This window comes from Saimiri boliviensis, chromosome 13 (assembly GCF_048565385.1).
Source record: "Saimiri boliviensis isolate mSaiBol1 chromosome 13, mSaiBol1.pri, whole genome shotgun sequence".
Taxonomy (NCBI): domain Eukaryota; kingdom Metazoa; phylum Chordata; class Mammalia; order Primates; family Cebidae; genus Saimiri; species Saimiri boliviensis.
This window is the reverse complement of record NC_133461.1, coordinates 84,284,260-84,301,304: the sequence shown is the minus strand read 5'-3', so window position 1 is coordinate 84,301,304 and position 17,045 is coordinate 84,284,260. Positions and strand designations below refer to the sequence as shown.

The 17,045-nt window shown below is 37.8% G+C and overlaps 1 long non-coding RNA gene across 1 annotated transcript; it reads right to left on the bottom strand.

Moving 5' to 3' along the window:
* Window positions 1-232: 232 nt before the first annotated feature.
* LOC141580948 (uncharacterized) lies at window positions 233-6,020 on the bottom strand. The gene is made up of 3 exons (XR_012513374.1): window positions 5,968-6,020; window positions 1,772-1,805; window positions 233-304 (listed from the first exon to the last, which is right to left on the bottom strand). It is a non-coding gene; the product is annotated as an uncharacterized LOC141580948 (long non-coding RNA).
* Between the last annotated feature and the right edge of the window lie 11,025 nt (window positions 6,021-17,045).

Sequence of the window (17,045 nt, the reverse complement as noted above, 5' to 3'; positions counted from 1 at the left end):
TCTAGTATGCAGCACTCAGTATGTGATTTGGCCTTTGAGAGGGGTTATTTATAAAGGTGGAGGGGAAATGAGCAGTTATTCCTATCCACTATGTGTTAGGTAATTTATTTTATTTAATCTTTATATATGTCTATGAAACAGATAATACTTCTATTTTAATGATGAGGGAAAGGCTCCTGGTTTTACCGTAACTGATCAAGGGTCACACAGCTAGACTCACAGTCACCATAGGAGGCAGAGCCTGAATTGGAATCCACGTCCATCTGTTCCAAAGTCAAGGTCTTTCTTCCAAACAATGGTGCTTCTTTTCAAAGGGATAAGAAAGGATGGGGATGAAGTAGGCTGAATGGTAGTTTCATTCATGAATGGTTGTTCTGAGGGTCTTAGTCATTACAATAAAGAACAAAAAAAGAATAAAAATTATAAAAAAGAGGAGGTAGAACTGTTCCCTGTTATAGACTAGTCCCAAAGGAAATATGCAAGTCTCCAAATCAAGTACACGAACTAACAAATGAATTCAGTAAAGGCACAGGAAACAGAGTTAATATAAAAGAATCAACTGTTGCCTTATATAACAGCAGCAACAAGTGAAAAGTAAAATTATATAAAATCCCATTTACAGGAGCACCAAAAATATTAACTATTTATAAATAAATGTAGCCAAAAAAGTCCAAGACCACTATATTGAAAACTATGAAGCATTGCTGAGAAAAAATAAAGAGGGCCAAAATAAAAGTTAGTGGATTAGGACACTCAATATTGATAAGATAACAATTCTCCCCCAGTTGGTCATAGAGTAAATATGATCTGAATAAAAATTTCAGCACACATTTTTATAGAAATTGAGAAGTTGATTATAAAATTTATATGAAACTATATCACCAAAGAAATTTATAAAAATAAGAATGGAATTGGGAGACTTATCTTACTTGATTTTAATACTTACAACAAAGCTACAGTAACAAAGACAGTATGGTTTTGGTGAAAGCAGGCATATATAGTTTAGACTAGAACAGAGTTCAGAAATAGAGCCATGAATACTTGGCCAACGAATTTGTGACACAAGTACTAAGCCAATATAATGGGAGAAATAAAAGTCTTCAAAAAAAGTCCCAAGATCAACTAAATACTTGTATGGAAACAAAATGAACATCTATCATTACATCACCCTACACTCAAAAATTAAAATCAATCATAGACTTAAATGCAAAATCTGAGATTGTACATTTCTAGAATAAAATATAGAAAAATATCTTTGCAAACTAGAGACAGGAAATATTTTAAAAGAAAAGATGCATGAAACATAAACAACTGACAAATTGGATTTCATCAAAATAAAAAAAAATTGATTTTTGAAAGATACCACAAATAAGGTTTAAAGTCAAGCCACAGACTGGGAGAAATGATTTACAACACATATTTCAAGAAACTAACATATGTAGAATATGTAAGGAATGTTCATGACTCAATAATAAGACAAACACTAAATAACAAAATAGACAACAGATATGAATAGACCTCTCTGGAGAAGAGAGATGGATGACAAATAAGCACATTAAAAAAGTCACAAGGAAAATATTATGATCACAGTGAAATGCCACTCTATACATATATACTAAAATGGCTTAAAATGGTAAAAAATGACCATTCCAAATGTTGGCAAGGAACTGGATGAAACTGAACTTTCATACACTGCTAATTTGAATGAACAATTGTACAATCACTTTGGAAAACACTTTTTTGGCAGTTTCTTAAAAAGTTTTATACATACCCTATAACCCAGCCATTCCACTCCTAGGCATTTGCTTAAGGGAAACAAAAGCATATGTTCACCTAAATATAAGATACACATGTCTATAGAATTTTACTTATAACATCCCCAAGCTGCAAACAACCCAAATGTCTATCAGTGGATGCATGAATAAACAACTTGTGATATATCCATGCGATGGAATACTACTCAGCAGTAAAAAGAAATGAGCTGTTGACATGTGGAGCAACATGTACAAATCTCAGTTATGCTGAGTAAACAAAGCCAGGTAAAACCAATGCACATATTGCGTGATTTCATTTTAATATTGTTAAATGTAAATTTATATATAGGGATAGAAAGAAGATCAGCAATTCCTCAGGGAAGAGGTCAAGGAATGCATGGTTTAACAATAGGAACAAATAAACCTTTAAGAGTGATGGACGTGTTTGCTGTTTGTATCATGGTGATATGTGTATACATGTTCAAATTGCATGCCTTAAATATGTACATTTTCAAGTACTTCAGTTATACCTTAATAAGGTTGAAAAAAATTTGCACTGATAGACAGGTCTACAGATTTTTCAGCTGTGGAGCAAGTGAGCATCCATTCTTAAACCCTAGGTTAAATTCATGATTAAGATGGCATTTTATTCACTTTTGATACCCAACGAAATCTAAATAAAGGAATTTTTAAAAAGGCACAATCCTGTAACAAACAAAAATGGAGAAATGACAACAATATAATTTTGAACACTTGAATTAGATTGAAAAATAGTAAATTACCTGAGAATACCAAATTTTCGCCTGGGAATGAGTAAAGTCAACATTTGCTAATGTTGCAAAAGGCTCAGGATTTATCAGTACTTTGGACTCTTGGAAGTGGGAATGAAAGGGTGAAGGTAAATAAGAACTGTTTGCAATCTGATTTAGAAGCATTAGATTCCTAGATTCCCCCCTACCTCTCTATGATCCTCTGCACTGCCCTTCTCTGTCCAGACATGGAACTGGAAGTTTATTCCTTGGATTGAGTAAAACAGTCTCTCTGAACTGGGGATGCCTGGTTAATTGAGAATAGTGGTATTATACTGAAAATAGGGAGAGAATATGTACACAATGAATGCTGAGGCTCCTCGTATACTTCCCTCATGGGCTTGAGAAACAATAGTAGGCAGACTTTTCTTTCTGGGCAGTAGACTGAAGACTCTATGGAATCTGACCAGCTCAAAAGGAAAACATTTAAGGAAACTGACAATGAAGGTTCCAAATGAACAGGCCACTGAGTTCTGTTGACTGTGAAACTCTTGGTACGAAAAGATACTCTTGGTGCCTTTGGACTTACAGCTTCCATCAACTTTTTATCTCCCTTTCCTAAATATGAGAATACAACAAAGCATATTAGGTAGCTGATGAAAGTTTCTAAATAAGAGATAACTAAAAAAGAAAAATGAAATTTGGTTGAAAGAACATTTTTCAAAAATTCTCATTAATATCTCCAGAAACAGAAGAAAAAAATGATCTACATGTAAGGAACAGGGTGCTTCAAAATGAATATCCAGTAAAACCTTGGAAGTTAAAGTAGAAAAAGAAATAAAATACTCAAAAAAGAGAGATAAAATTAAAGAAATTTCTTTCTGTGACTACTGCAAAATAAAACAGAAAACAAATGGAAACTAAGAAAAAATAAGAAAATCAGAAGACCAGCCCAAAGTCCAGGAGCTTCAGAAAGATGCTCCAGAGAAGTAAAGGGGAGGAATTCATTAGCAAAAATAATTCAAGAATTATTCTCAAAAACAGAAAGATGTGATTTTCTGGAATGAAAAGATGCTGCAAAGTCATTAAAAATTGAACTACTACCTAGGCTCATCATAATGTTGCAGAGCACTGGGGATAAAGAGAAGATCCCATAAGCTTCCAGAGGATGGGAAAACCAGGTTATAAAAAAAGGAAAAGAGATTAGACCAGCTTCAGATTTCATAAAAGTAATACTGAAAACTATAAAACAATGGAGCAATATCTTCTGCATTCTAAGGGAAAATAATTTCCAACCTAGAAATCTATACTCAGCCAAATAGTCAATAAAATCCAAGGATAGTCTCAAAACATTTACTCCCATGTACCCTTTCTTGGGAAGCTACTGAGGATACACTTTATTAAAACGAGTTTGTGAACCAACAAAAAGAGAGAGATTGGATCTAGGAAACAGGAGCTCCAACTCAGGAGACAAGCAAGCTTCCCTTGTTTGATTGTCAAAGGAAATCTTTGAATGAGAATTAGCAGGCATAAAGGGGAATCACTGCATTGTAAAGCAGGTCATAATTTCAGGGAGAGATGTCTTCAAAAACACAAAGTTGATAGAATAGTTAAGGTAAAGAAGTGTATTGAGAATGTATTTAGAGACATAGGGAAGAACTTGAGGCTGATTTAGGGATAAGTACATATGAAGTTAAACAAATAGGAGAAAACCAAAAACAATTATTAGCTCCAGGGTAAGTAGGATATTGAGCAGGGAAGATATTTTAATCATAATTTATATTATGGCTCATTTTTGAATTATATACATGGATTTAATAATGAAAATACTGAATAACCAAAATTTTGATTTAGCTCTACTAGGAAGGAATGGGGTTTGGGAAGTGAACATTTACTTGGAGAGAAAAAGAACTAAACTCTTGCCTTCTATAGTTAATAGATAACACCTAAAACCGAAAGAAATCTAGAAATAGCAATATGATCATGTTCTTGGGGTAAATACCAAGACTCAGCTAAGAGTTGAAAGTGATCACTTTATGGAAGGAGAAATGGAAAGTGGGGGTGTCTTGAGATTCCTGTTTGTATTAACAAGTCTAATAGAAGTAGCTTACTCTTGAACTATGTACATGTGCCACTTTGATAAAAAAACAAAAATTTTAAAAAAAATTGTCCTCAGTTATAGAATTTTTGACCTCTAGAAATTTCTGTTTACTCTGGTGTAAAACTTGAGAACCTTCCTCCCAAATATGTGATGAGGTCATGGATCTCATAAGCTCTTTGCTCTAGGGCAGTTTCAAGCACGGCTTACATCTGACACAGCCAACCTCCTGGTGAATGGTAGACAAGTGAGAACATCCAGGTAATATTAGCCCTTAGAAAGGTGGAAGGTAACTAAATTTTGTTACACTGTGGGTAGAGACAAGAGGAGGGTGGTTTCACCATCAGCTAGCTTGTTAGCAGAATCCTCATGTTTGAGGCAGAAATATTAACAGAAAAAAATGCACCATTAGGTACCTGAGTGCTGTGGTCTGAACGTATGTATGTTCCCAAAATTCATGTTTTAAAACATAACCCCCAAGGTGATGGTATTAAAAGGTGGGGCCTTTGGGAGGTGATTAGGTCATGAGGCTAAAGCTCTCATGAATGTGATGAGTAACTTGTAAAGGGGCTTGAAGGAGCCTGCTTGCTCCTCCCACCATGTAAGGACCCATAGAAAATTCCATCTTTGGAGAAGAGAAAAGGCCCTCAGCAGACATCAAACCTGCTGATGACTGGATCTTAGGCTTCCCAGACTCCAGAACTGTGAGAAATAAGTTTCTGTTGTTTAAAAGTTACCCAGTCTAAGATATTTGTTATGGCAGCCTGAATGGACTAAGATCATGGGGAAAGTAAAGATGGTAAGAACAGATAAGTTCAGAGCAGATTCATTTATTGGATCACAAAGAGAGATCTTATTCTTCATTTGGACCCATAATTAATTTCAAGAGAAGTTTGCTGCTTTATATAAAATGGAAAATTCTGAAAATACTTCTAGATGAGGCACTATGGCAATATTTCTCGTGCAAAAAGGTTGAACTTTACAGAGTTTTTTCTTCTTTGATTTTATGTTATTTATAAAGAATTTAATGTCTCTCTTAGTGTTTCATGTCCTTTGTTTGGAATTCTGGACATGATTTCCTATGGAAACACTTGCAGGTGTTTGGGTCTACAATGCCAACCCTCTAATGACTCATTCATTTCTGGTTGCCACAGCAGCACTGAACTAATTTTTCTGTGGAAAAAATCAAATACGCTTTCACATTGGGCAGTCAGGAATACTTTTGACCTTATTTTGTAATGGAAATTAAAAAGGACTGATGAGGAGGTGGGATCAGGAATAGAGATGCTCTTTAAGGACAGGAGAGTATTACTGTTGGGAAAGGTACACTTATAGCAGTGAAAATTAACAACTCTTCTTCCAGTACCTCTTGGTAGAAAATACTGTGGTCTCCAGCCCCCATTCTGAATCTGATTTGATTTATTTCTTCGGCTAGAAGAGAATAAACACATAGTTAGGAGCATTTCTAGGCAATAATAGGTTGAAGAGACAGGTAGAGTGGAATCTCAAGAAGAAAGAGGGAAGGAAAGAGATTTCTTTGGTCACATAATATTCTAGTTCTGGCTCAAGATATTTTATTTACATATATATATCTTCTGAGTTGGATGAGTGCACATATATGTTGAGCTAGTATAAATCAAAAGCGGTACATCATTTTGGTATCTTGTCAACCTCACAAAAACTCTTATCAATGAATGTTGTGAAATTTCACAATTCATTAGAGAATAACAAAGTTTAAATGGTAAGAATTTAAGCTCTTAAGTTAGTATGCTTAATAATTAAGAACTTTTACCTTCGGGCAGAGAAAGAAACCCCAAAATTATATAATAATGAAGAGAAAAATATCTGTTTAAAGAACTGAACATTTTTTAAAAAAATTCCAGAACAACAGTGCACATTATTAGATGCTCATAACAACACAGCAAATGACAGTCTATAAAATTCAGTTTCAATCAGTTTTGTATTTTTTTTTTTTTTTGAGACGGAGTTTCACTCTTGTTACCCAGGCTGGAGTGCAATGGCACGATCTCGGCTCACCACAACCTCCGCCTCCTGGGTTCAGGCAATTCTCCTGCCTCAGCCTCCTGAGTAGCTGGGACTACAGGCACGTGCCACCATGCCCAGCTAATTTTTGTATTTTAGTAGAGACGGGGTTTCACTATGTTGACCAGGATGGCCTCAATCTCTTGACCTCGTGATCCACCCGCCTCGGCCTCCCAAAGTGCTGGGATTACAGGCGTGAGCCACCGCGCCCGGCTAATCAGTTTTGTATTTTATCTGCATCTGTAATATCAGGATAAATATTAGAACTTAATGCTTTGGTATTTTCCTGAATATTTCCTTTGGGAGATGAAAGTTTTTTCATAGATAAAAGGGTGATATGCAGACATGTTCAATCCTATTTACCAGAATGAGTTTTTGGCTCATCTTTCATACTGTTTTACTGACATCTATGAAGAATTGTCCTCCTCCTCTTTTATTTCATAGAACATTTCTTTTCTCTTTCTTCTCTTTTTCTTCTCCTCTTTCTCGTTTTCCTCTTCCTCCCCTTCCCCTCCCCCACTTCTTCTCCTCCTCCCCTCCCCACCTACTTCTCCTTTTTCCTCTTCCGCCTCTCCTCCCCTTCCCCTTCCTTCTCCTTCCCCTTCCCCTTCCCCTTCCCCCTCTCCCTCCTCCTTCCCTTTCTCCTCCTCCTCCTCTTCTTTGTCCTTCTTCTTTCTTCTGAAATGGCCTGACTCTGTCACCCAGGCAGCAGTGCAGTAGCACAATCATAGCTCACTGCAGCCTTGAGGTCCTAGGCTCAGGGATTCTCCCACCTCAGCCTCCTGAGTAGCTGAGATCACAGGTGTGTACCTCTGCATCTGGCTCCTATTACATAGCCAATTTTACTTAGTTTTCTCACTGATTTCGTGATGTTGCCCTAATTCCATGCCTGGCACAAAGACTGTATAAGCAGTAGGGTACTTTGTGGACTCACTCATGTGTGGCCAGGTTTGTCCTGTGATTGTCACTCTTTCATTTCCTTACTTGTGACTCACTCCTAGCCTATACAGAGGGAAGAAACTGAGGTGGAGTTGAAAGGGTACCTAAGGTAATGAGCCCTTGGATTCCTGGGGAGGGCTGTGGCAACAACCCCCACCCCCATCACCTCAGGTAAAGGAAGTAGAGGTGAGAGGGGCTCTTCTAACACCTCCTTTAAGCCAACCAAGGAGTTGGCTGCAAAGGGATTACGAGGAGATCTCGAGGGTACATAGAATAAGAGGAAACTGGGCTTTTGTCCCCAGTTGGAGACTTTCAGAAGTACCAGAAGCCCTTTGCTTTTCCTAGGTCTGCCAGGGGAGTATAGAATGGGGAGTGAAACTGATCCTGAGCGAGTGCACAGTGCTCCTTGATGATAACTCATCCATAAATTCAGAGACTGGGGCTGACTGCCTGTCTGAGGAATTCTGAAGGCAACAGGGCAGCTGGAACGGCCATAATGACAGCAAAATGAGGGAATGTCCAAGAGTAGCCTGCATTTTTTAAATCCTTTGGCATGGAAAGGATGTTTGAGTTTCCCACAGCTCAAGAGGATGCTGTGAAAGGCACAAGCTACCTTAAAAGTTCCTTGCTGCAAAGGTGGCTTGCTAAGGCAAGAGAACACCCTAGTAATAGTTTGGTATGAAAGGAGATATACCATTAGGAATAGGTAAGGAAGAATGTCAAGAGGCGAGCACAAGTGTGGGCTTGTAAAGCTTCTAAAGAAACTTCCTCGGTACCTGACTGAAGTGCTAGGATTTGGATGTCTGACCAACCCAGAGATCACTGATGGCCAGCCAGTACTAACCAAGGGAGAACTAAAATGCAGAATAATTTAAGCCAAAAACGAAACATGCACCTTTCCTTTTCTCTTCCTCTGTTTTGATGTTAGAGAAGCCAGAAGAGCAGGGGAAGGACAGGAAGGAAAAGAGAACAGGCCAAGTTCCTTCTCCACCACTGCAGCCTTGAGTTAGTGTAGCAGAAGAGAAGCTTTGAATTGGATATAAAATTAAGTTTTGATTTAAACTGGACCAGACACCTTTAATCCCTGCATAGATGCCATCATTGATGGACTGAGGCTTCTTTGTACACCTGAAAGAATGCAGCAGCTATAGGATCTGTCCGAGACAAAGACTGAGAGATGTGTATCCAACAGAGCATGCTTAAAAGCAGTGATTGGAGAGAAGTAAAGCTATTTCCCACTGAGTTCAGACTGTCCAATTGATGATACTGGGAGAGATTATGCAGCAAGGTTATATTGCTGACTGTTACAGAGTCTCTTTGGGGATGATATGCCCAGTGCACGAGGATAAGGAGTTGGTAGGTTTCTTCTCTGAGTAACATCAATATTTGGGGCTCAGTCTATGGGGGATGACTAATTACTAGTACTAAAATCTGTGTGTGTGATTTAAAAAGTCTTTAATATGGTCTTCATTTGTTGCTTCATGTATTCAAATGTTTATTAATTGCCTCTGTCTTACACATAGAACAAAGTGATGCTAAGGCAGTTGTCACTGTGCTCAAGAGGAAGAATACAATAACAGTAATTTATACCTGCTGGTGTGTGCTAGGAACTATTCTAAGTGTGTTATGCACATTGATCTAATGTAATTAATCCAAAAGGTTGTTGCTCTTATAATTATTTAATAATGAATGAAACTGAAGGTGAAAAAAGGTTAAGTAATTTGCTTAAGATTATGTAGCTGGACTTGAGGCTAGGATTTGAACCCAGGAACTCATGCTATGCTGCTTCTCATAAGATAAGGTATTTTCTCTAATATAGAATTTAATTTAGACTATGACTAAATTTAAAGACAAGACTACAAGGAGAAGGATTAATATGATTTGTAAACATTGGAGAAGGCTCCAGACTCACATGTTCCAATGCTCCTGGAAGGCCAACCATAAATGGAAGGTGTATCTTCAGGACCTGGACTAAAAGGGCACATTAGTGCCATTTCAGAGATTCAGCTGTTTGTAAAATTTATTATAGTATCTTTTCTGGTCTTATCACCCAGAGACATGTTCTTATAGATAGCTTAATGGATTTCTTTAATATTATTTTGGAGCAGACATCATAATTTCATTTAGTTTTGAAGCCTTAGGAGATATCTATATATGTATCTATATCATCTGTGTCTATATTATCTATAGCATCTGTATCTATTTATATTTATATCTGATAATTTTGGTGGGTCATTTGTAGAGTTGTCCCTGAGTTCTGGAACAAAACTCTTCTGATGCATTCTGTAAAATATGATGTAAAAGCTTTTAACTCTTTCATGCCCTAATTTGTGCCAAGGGAAGTCATAGCTACAGAAAAATGACACGCTCCGTAAATAGGAACAATTAGAAAGCTATTGCTTGCTGTATTTTGGGAACAGCTTTTGAATGCTGTCTTTGTGGTACCTCTTACCTCAGAGTAATGTGTAATTATCTTATACATGAATAATTTAGCATTCTAACTGCTGAGAACTCAACATATCTAAGGTGCTGAGATTATGTATCCTATCACTTCCAGAAATGGTTTTTGGAAAAAGGAATCTAGGAGTGCAGCTTATTAGGAAGAAAGGCTGAATACAGGGATTTTAGTTAAACTATTGCGGCTCCTAGGCAAAGTGCAGAAATGAGAGAGCCAATGCCTGAGTTCTAAACCTCCTTCTGACAACAATCTGCTTTATGATCCTGGAAAAGGCAATCCACTTTCTTGAACTTGTTTTGTATCATTTATGAAATTAAGGGGTTTGGAGTAGATATCTAGGATTCTTTCCTGGTCTAACCTTTGTTGTGTTTCTCTATGGTTCAAAGCATAACCTAACGGGGAAGTTTATGACATTCTAACATGGCATGCTGGGTTAGGAGTGGATGATAATATATTTATTTAAACCCCTGTTTCATTAGTAGATACAGAAAAAACTGGTGTGAAACTTACCACTAGGGCAGGAATTTGGTTACTTCTCTTGTTTCGATCTCTTTTGTTACACGTCTTTGTTTTTCAGGCTTCTATACTTCATTGTCCCCTTGACCTAGTAACAAACTCTCCTCCCTGCTGAAGCTTTCATCGAAAACTTCAGAATATAAATTGGCATAAAGTATAGTAATCATGGCCTTCATAGAGTGATGTGTATACTAAGGACTTGAAAGCATCCTACTATTCACATATGCGGACTGTTCTAAAGTAGAAGAATCTATAAAACCAAAGGAAAACGAAAGTGACAAAACTAGAGGAGTTTTGTTTTTATGGAGACAGATGAGCAAAGCAAGGTAGGTTGCAATGCCACTTCAGTTCTAAAAGTCTATTTATTTTCTCTTAGTCTGACTGGAAGGGCCATCTATATAGCCCAACACTTTCAAGGGAAGGATGACGTTGAAAGCTTCCATGGCAAAATAATCAGAAAATCATCAAATTTTCAAAAATCGAGCTTTAAGATTCAACCTCTGAGACTCATGATTCATGGTTGCTTTCTTCGCCTTCTTTCTTTACTTAGCAGTGCTGTATGTTACTTTAAATGTTTAGAAAATAATTCGATTGTAAATATCACCATTTAATTTCCTACAAGTTTTTCAAAAGTTTCTTCTTGGATTCATTCCTAGGGAAAATTCCTTAGAGAATTTTAAGAATCTTCAGTGAATACTTTTGGAATAAATGGAAAGAAAACAAAAATTCTGTTTACTTTTATCATTGAGAAAAATGAAACTCAAAATAAGCTTAAACATCAAACCTCTTCTTTATTCCAATTTGGCATATTTGTAATAGCAACAAAAATCTCCATGATGTGTTCTCAGACATAAATAAAATGCATATTTCTTACTCCTAAACACCAATGTAAAATGAGATTTCCAAGTCAATTTTTTTGGGGTAAATGGTGTAACTTCAGTATAATGTATTTAGGATCTTAAGTAGAACATTTCTGTTGAATGGCTTATATTTTATCTACAGATAGCACCTCACTACTAAGGCATAAGGAAGAAACTTGTGCTCAAGGAGGAGGGATACAATAAAAATAGAATTTTATTTCAACAAGTGGATTTGATCATTTGCAAAATGGTGATAACAATCCCTTCTCTTCCTCACAGCATTGTTATATTAGTAGTTAATTATAATGTTAATAGTATTAATAGTCATCATTTCAGTGTTCCCAAGAGGGCCCCAAGGAGATTGTATTAACATCAAGTCTTAAATTTTCCAGTTTATTAGCTTACAAGGTGTAACTGCAGAGTCTTAGCTTGATATTCACCTTCCCCCACCAGCTCTCCTCAGGTGTGCCCTAGTGGGGAATTATGTCCGCTATTATTTTTATCTTCTTCCTTAAGGGGTGCTGCTGTGAGAACACAGGTCTCCTACTTCTCTGAAAAGAACAGTGACATTCCCACTGCTGTGTTGTTCCCCTTTAGTTTCTTCAGGACACATCTGCAATGTTCCTTCCTCCCAGAACTGGGAGAAGGTCTTTTTCTTCACATGGACTTTTACTTTTTCACCTGAGTTTGAAAGCATCATGCATGGTGTGTGCCTTTAAGTTTCACAATGTTCTTCATAAAAATGATCTGAACTCAGCTTTTACCTATAGTCCCCCATCTCTCTGTGATAATAAGCCCTTGTTTTGTTAAGCTAGCTTGGGGAATACATCCCATTCCATCCTCCATTTTTCATCTTTCTTCTTCCTTTGTTTCTTCCTCAGGTGTCTCTTTTCTCCTTTAGAAAACACACACACACACACACACACACACACACACACACACACACGGACAAGAGCAACAAACCCACTCTGCCCACACCTCCCCGCAAAAAAAGAAAAAGGAAAAAACTCCAAACATCATTAATTTGTGCAAATAGATGGGAGGGATGGGAGAGACAAGACTGGCAGCCCCACACCAGCAATCACTGACTCAGTCTAAACAAAGAGTAACATTATGGTACACAACAGAGCATCACCATTTGCATTTTATGACCAGGTCTTTAATAAGTATCTTGCAGTCTGTTACAGAAAAGCACTTTCAAATAGCGAGATATGTTTCATAATGGGAAAAGCATCCCCTGGAAGTAGTGAGCTTCCATCAATAAAGGCATTTAAGTTGATATTATATGATCAACTTTAAGGCAGTTTCCAAAATGTTTTCTTCCTTGCTGGATTGGAAGAAACCTGGGGGCAATGTATCATTTATTTAGGTTGTATTTTGCATAACACTAGAGTTTCTGAAGAATTTTCGTATATACGAAGCTACTTTAATCCTTGCAAGCACCCTGTGAAGTAAAGCAAGGACTGTGCTTATTTAATAAATAAGGAAAGAGGCTCAGCATGATTCATAAATTTTCCTGGAGTTTCAGGGGCTGCAAGTAGCAGAATTGGAGTCTGATGACAGCCAATTATGTCCTTAAACCTTAAATATATTGTCCAGTGTAAAAGTTCAATGAATGCTCAGTTCTTTGTTGTCTGGAAAAGGCTGTTGAAAAAGCAAACCTAAGTGAGACTTTTTGATCGTCCATATCTACTCCAAGGTTCCAAGAAGTTTTGAAATACGTAAAAGAATCAGAAAACCCTGTTGTTTTTATTCCTTTTTTTCCCTCCCTCCCAGCTGGACTAAAATATGTAAAATCTATGGGATTTCATGTCATACCAACTGTACAAGTTAGTGGCACAATAGATTGTTTCTTCAGGGAAGGAAACTTTCATGTTTATGTTTCCCTGTTATGCTGCACAGTAGTGACTTAAATACATGCACACACACAGAGATATGATTAAAGAAATAGATGGAGAGATGGTTGGATAGGTGGATGGGTGGAGGTGACCAGGAACCCTAGAGTCTGTGACTCGAGGAACTAGGACCAATTCTTAAAGACTCATATTGCAACTGACCTTTTAAGAATCTCCTTAACTTTCTAGCTACCATTTGACAGAGAGAAAGACATTCTGCTACATTTTTTTTTTCTCCTGGGTGGCCTCCAAGTGTTCACATTCACCAGTTCTTTTAACTTGTTTTTCACTCATGCCTAGCTTGCTGTTAATCTGCTGTATCTAAATAGTCATGTCTCCTGCACCTGCTCTAAGATTGGCTGTTAAGTGAGGCTTCTTTCAGAGACTGCGAATTCAGGACCCCAGGACCCGCAGAATGGTTGTTTCATGATTTATAGCTGGAGGTGTGTACTTCTGTGTGCTATTGGGCAATGATGATAAAGTAGACATCGGTGCCTCTGTGGATTTTCTGTTGCCCTTTCAATAGCCACCATTTAGGAGCATTTAATCAGGTATGAAGTGCTAGGGGTGGGAAAACCATTTCAGGTTGCCATTGCACTGTGGAACCAATTGTGGGCTTTTTCTTCATATTACCTAAACTATTAAAAATGGCATTTCGCATTTACCTGCATAATTTTATGTCTGTGCTTTCCCTGCCTGAGCAGATAACATGATGACAGCTGCTCTGATCCCTAATTTTCCCTTTATTTTCAACTTTGACCATGGAAGCACATTAAGCTCCAAGGAAGCACTCATTTTTACTATCAACAGGTATAGTTGCCCCCTTAACTGGTCATAATGTTTGCTAAATAGCATCAGGTTCTAGTAATCCAGGAGGCAATTCATATTCCCTTACTGAAATAGGGATAGGGAAGATCATGATGGAGGAGATATTGAATGCCTAAGTATGCTTACACATGTTTACAGGTTAGTATGTTGTGGATATTGATGCTTATAAATCTCATATATTTGGCCCGCAGTTCTCAAAATACAGTCTCTATCACCAGCAGTATCAGTATCACCTGTGAACTTGTTAGAAATGCAAATTTGTGTCCACCCCCATCCCCAATCTACTGAATCAGAAAATCTGGGGGCAGGACAAGCAATCTGTGCTTTTGCACAGATGATTCTAATGCACACTAAAAATTGAGAACCACTGGTTTTAGGATGTTTAAAAAAGACTGAGGCTTTTTTCTTTCTTTTAAAAACAATGGTGTGGACAAATTGTCCCTTTTCTGAACAGCATTTAATCATACTGAACAATTTATTTATACCTTTTCTCAAGCGTATGTTAATCACATTAGAAATGCCATTCCCTTCTCATGCAAAAGGGCAAAACAGGCAACATCCTTCCAGTGTGGGTGGTAAATGAAGACTCTGATACAAGAATTGAAATGAAATATGTGTGCAAACAGTTTTTAGTACTGAACTGTTTAAAGAAGGCCTACCTTTGCACAGAAAATATCCATAAGAATTATTAATGTCACTTAACAGAGAGAGGAAGAATAGGAGATAATGTGGGGATAGGGTCATTTTAAAAAATATTGTTTTAAATAAGAGAGGCTTATGTTTGATCATAGACAAAATGCTTTGTAAAGTACTAAGAGGAGCACATCTATGCCTTTCATAGATACTCTAAGCCAGTGCTTTAAAATTTTATTTTATTTTTCCTGGAATTCCATCTCTCTGTGATAGTGTTGGGGTAAGCACATTGCCACATCAGTCCATGATTAATTAGCTGACATTTATTGAATGCTTAATATTTTCCCCAAACTGTATCAAAATGGAAGAATATTGAAACTATTGTCTCTGCTTTCTAGCAGGTTTGCAATCTAGTTGGATAGATGGAAGTAAAACTCCTGAAAAACTTGGGCTCAATAAGATAATATGATCACAATTGAGGAGACTTGATGTAGACCACGAATGCAGGGAAAGTGCACTTTGGGGAGCGGTCACTCCAGTGTTAAATATGTCGGAATGGAGGCTTCACAGGGCAGATGGCTCTCAAAGAATGCCTAGGATCAGCAGTATACTGCAGAAATGGCCTAATTCTTCCCCTGCCTGTATCTCTGCTCTTTGGCAATGCAACTTTTCAGTTCCTTATGTGAAGAGGAAGAGTCTTCTCCTCCACCCCTGGAATCTGAGCTGGCCTTGTAATGGTGGCAGTGTTGATGTGCTCATTCTGAGCCTAGACCTCAAGAGACCTTGGCCGCTCTCTTGAAACACAACTAGCTACCATGAACAGGCCCAGGCTAAGTCTCGGGGAGGAAAAGAGACCACATTTTTTTATGAGATGAGATGTCTCAGCTGAAGCCAAGGGAGACTAGAGAGTCTCCAGCAAATCCATCAATGAGCTCAACAGAAGAACACCCTGGCTGAGCCCAGTCCAAATTGCCAACTTGCAGAATCTTGGGCTAAATGAACAGACAGGTCACCACATTTTGAAGTGGTTTGTCATATAGTGTTAGATAACTGATACAAATCTGAAAGGTAGAGAGGATGAAAGTATTCTAGACTAGAGTCATACCTCCATAAAAGTCGAGTCATATGCAAGGCCAGGCCAAAGGAAAGTGGAGAAACTAGTAGGACTGGATGTCTGAACCACTTTCAGTAAATCACTAGAAGCACCAGGCAGGGTTCAAGTGAACATATACTGGAGGCCAGACCTGCCCAACTATGCTGCTAAATGGTGATGTTCTCCTGAAGCACTCCATCAGGGTATGAGAAACAGGAATCTCCCCTTGCCAAGATGCACATGGAGCATGATGACTCTGTCCCTCCAAACTGCACTTTGAGAGAATGAAGCCTTATTTTGTAGCCATCTATATTATACCAAGAACAAAAAGATCTTTGTAGCTTATCATGTTTTTATTTTTTATACAAAAAAATCTAAAGCTTCTATGACATGCTTTCAAGAAACTGCTAGAGGCAACGTGTAGAATCCCAGAGTAAAGATATTATGAAGTTAGAGTGCTTTAAAATTCTTCAGTTCTCACAACGTGGATCTATCGCCTATTGAACAACAACTTTAGCTGTTTTGAGGTCACTGAATATATTTCCCACCATAAAAGAGCATAAGAGGAAATATTTACCTTGAAATGCAAAAAACGTGTTCTCTTTCTGTGGAATCGTATTTGTTTGAAAAGAATATCCCCGGAGAGGATGGATTCTTGTTTTAGAAGTAGCTCTTTAAATTTGGCAGGACAGGTTGGGGGGCTAAGGGGCCAGATGGGAATGGAGTTGGGGGAGCTTGGTATTCAGGTGGCACAATACCAGGTGGAGGTTAAATACCTACAACTCCTGTGTTTGGGATATTTTGTTCCAGTAGCCATAGAAGCTTCTTTGATTTCATTTTTTATTTTTATTTTTTGCAAAACCCATTAGTTGACAAAGTGCCATAAACTTTATAGAAAATGGCCTAGCTGAGCAAGTATTTTATTCAAACTGTGCTCCTACCAGCAGTACCACACATGTCATAAAGTCATGGTGAAGCAGGCATTTCAATAAAAGAAAAGGCGGGGTCCTGAAGACCGAAGGATCAAAGGAGCATGGAGCAGAGGAGGCGTCATACCTGAAGTGCACACTGTGTGTGCGCGTTGCAAGGAGAGAGCAAGTTATAAAGTTGTTGTTTTAATCACTGCCTGTCGCCTGCGAACATGTTGCTCCCTTTTAAGTGTCAGGCAAGCGGTCCATC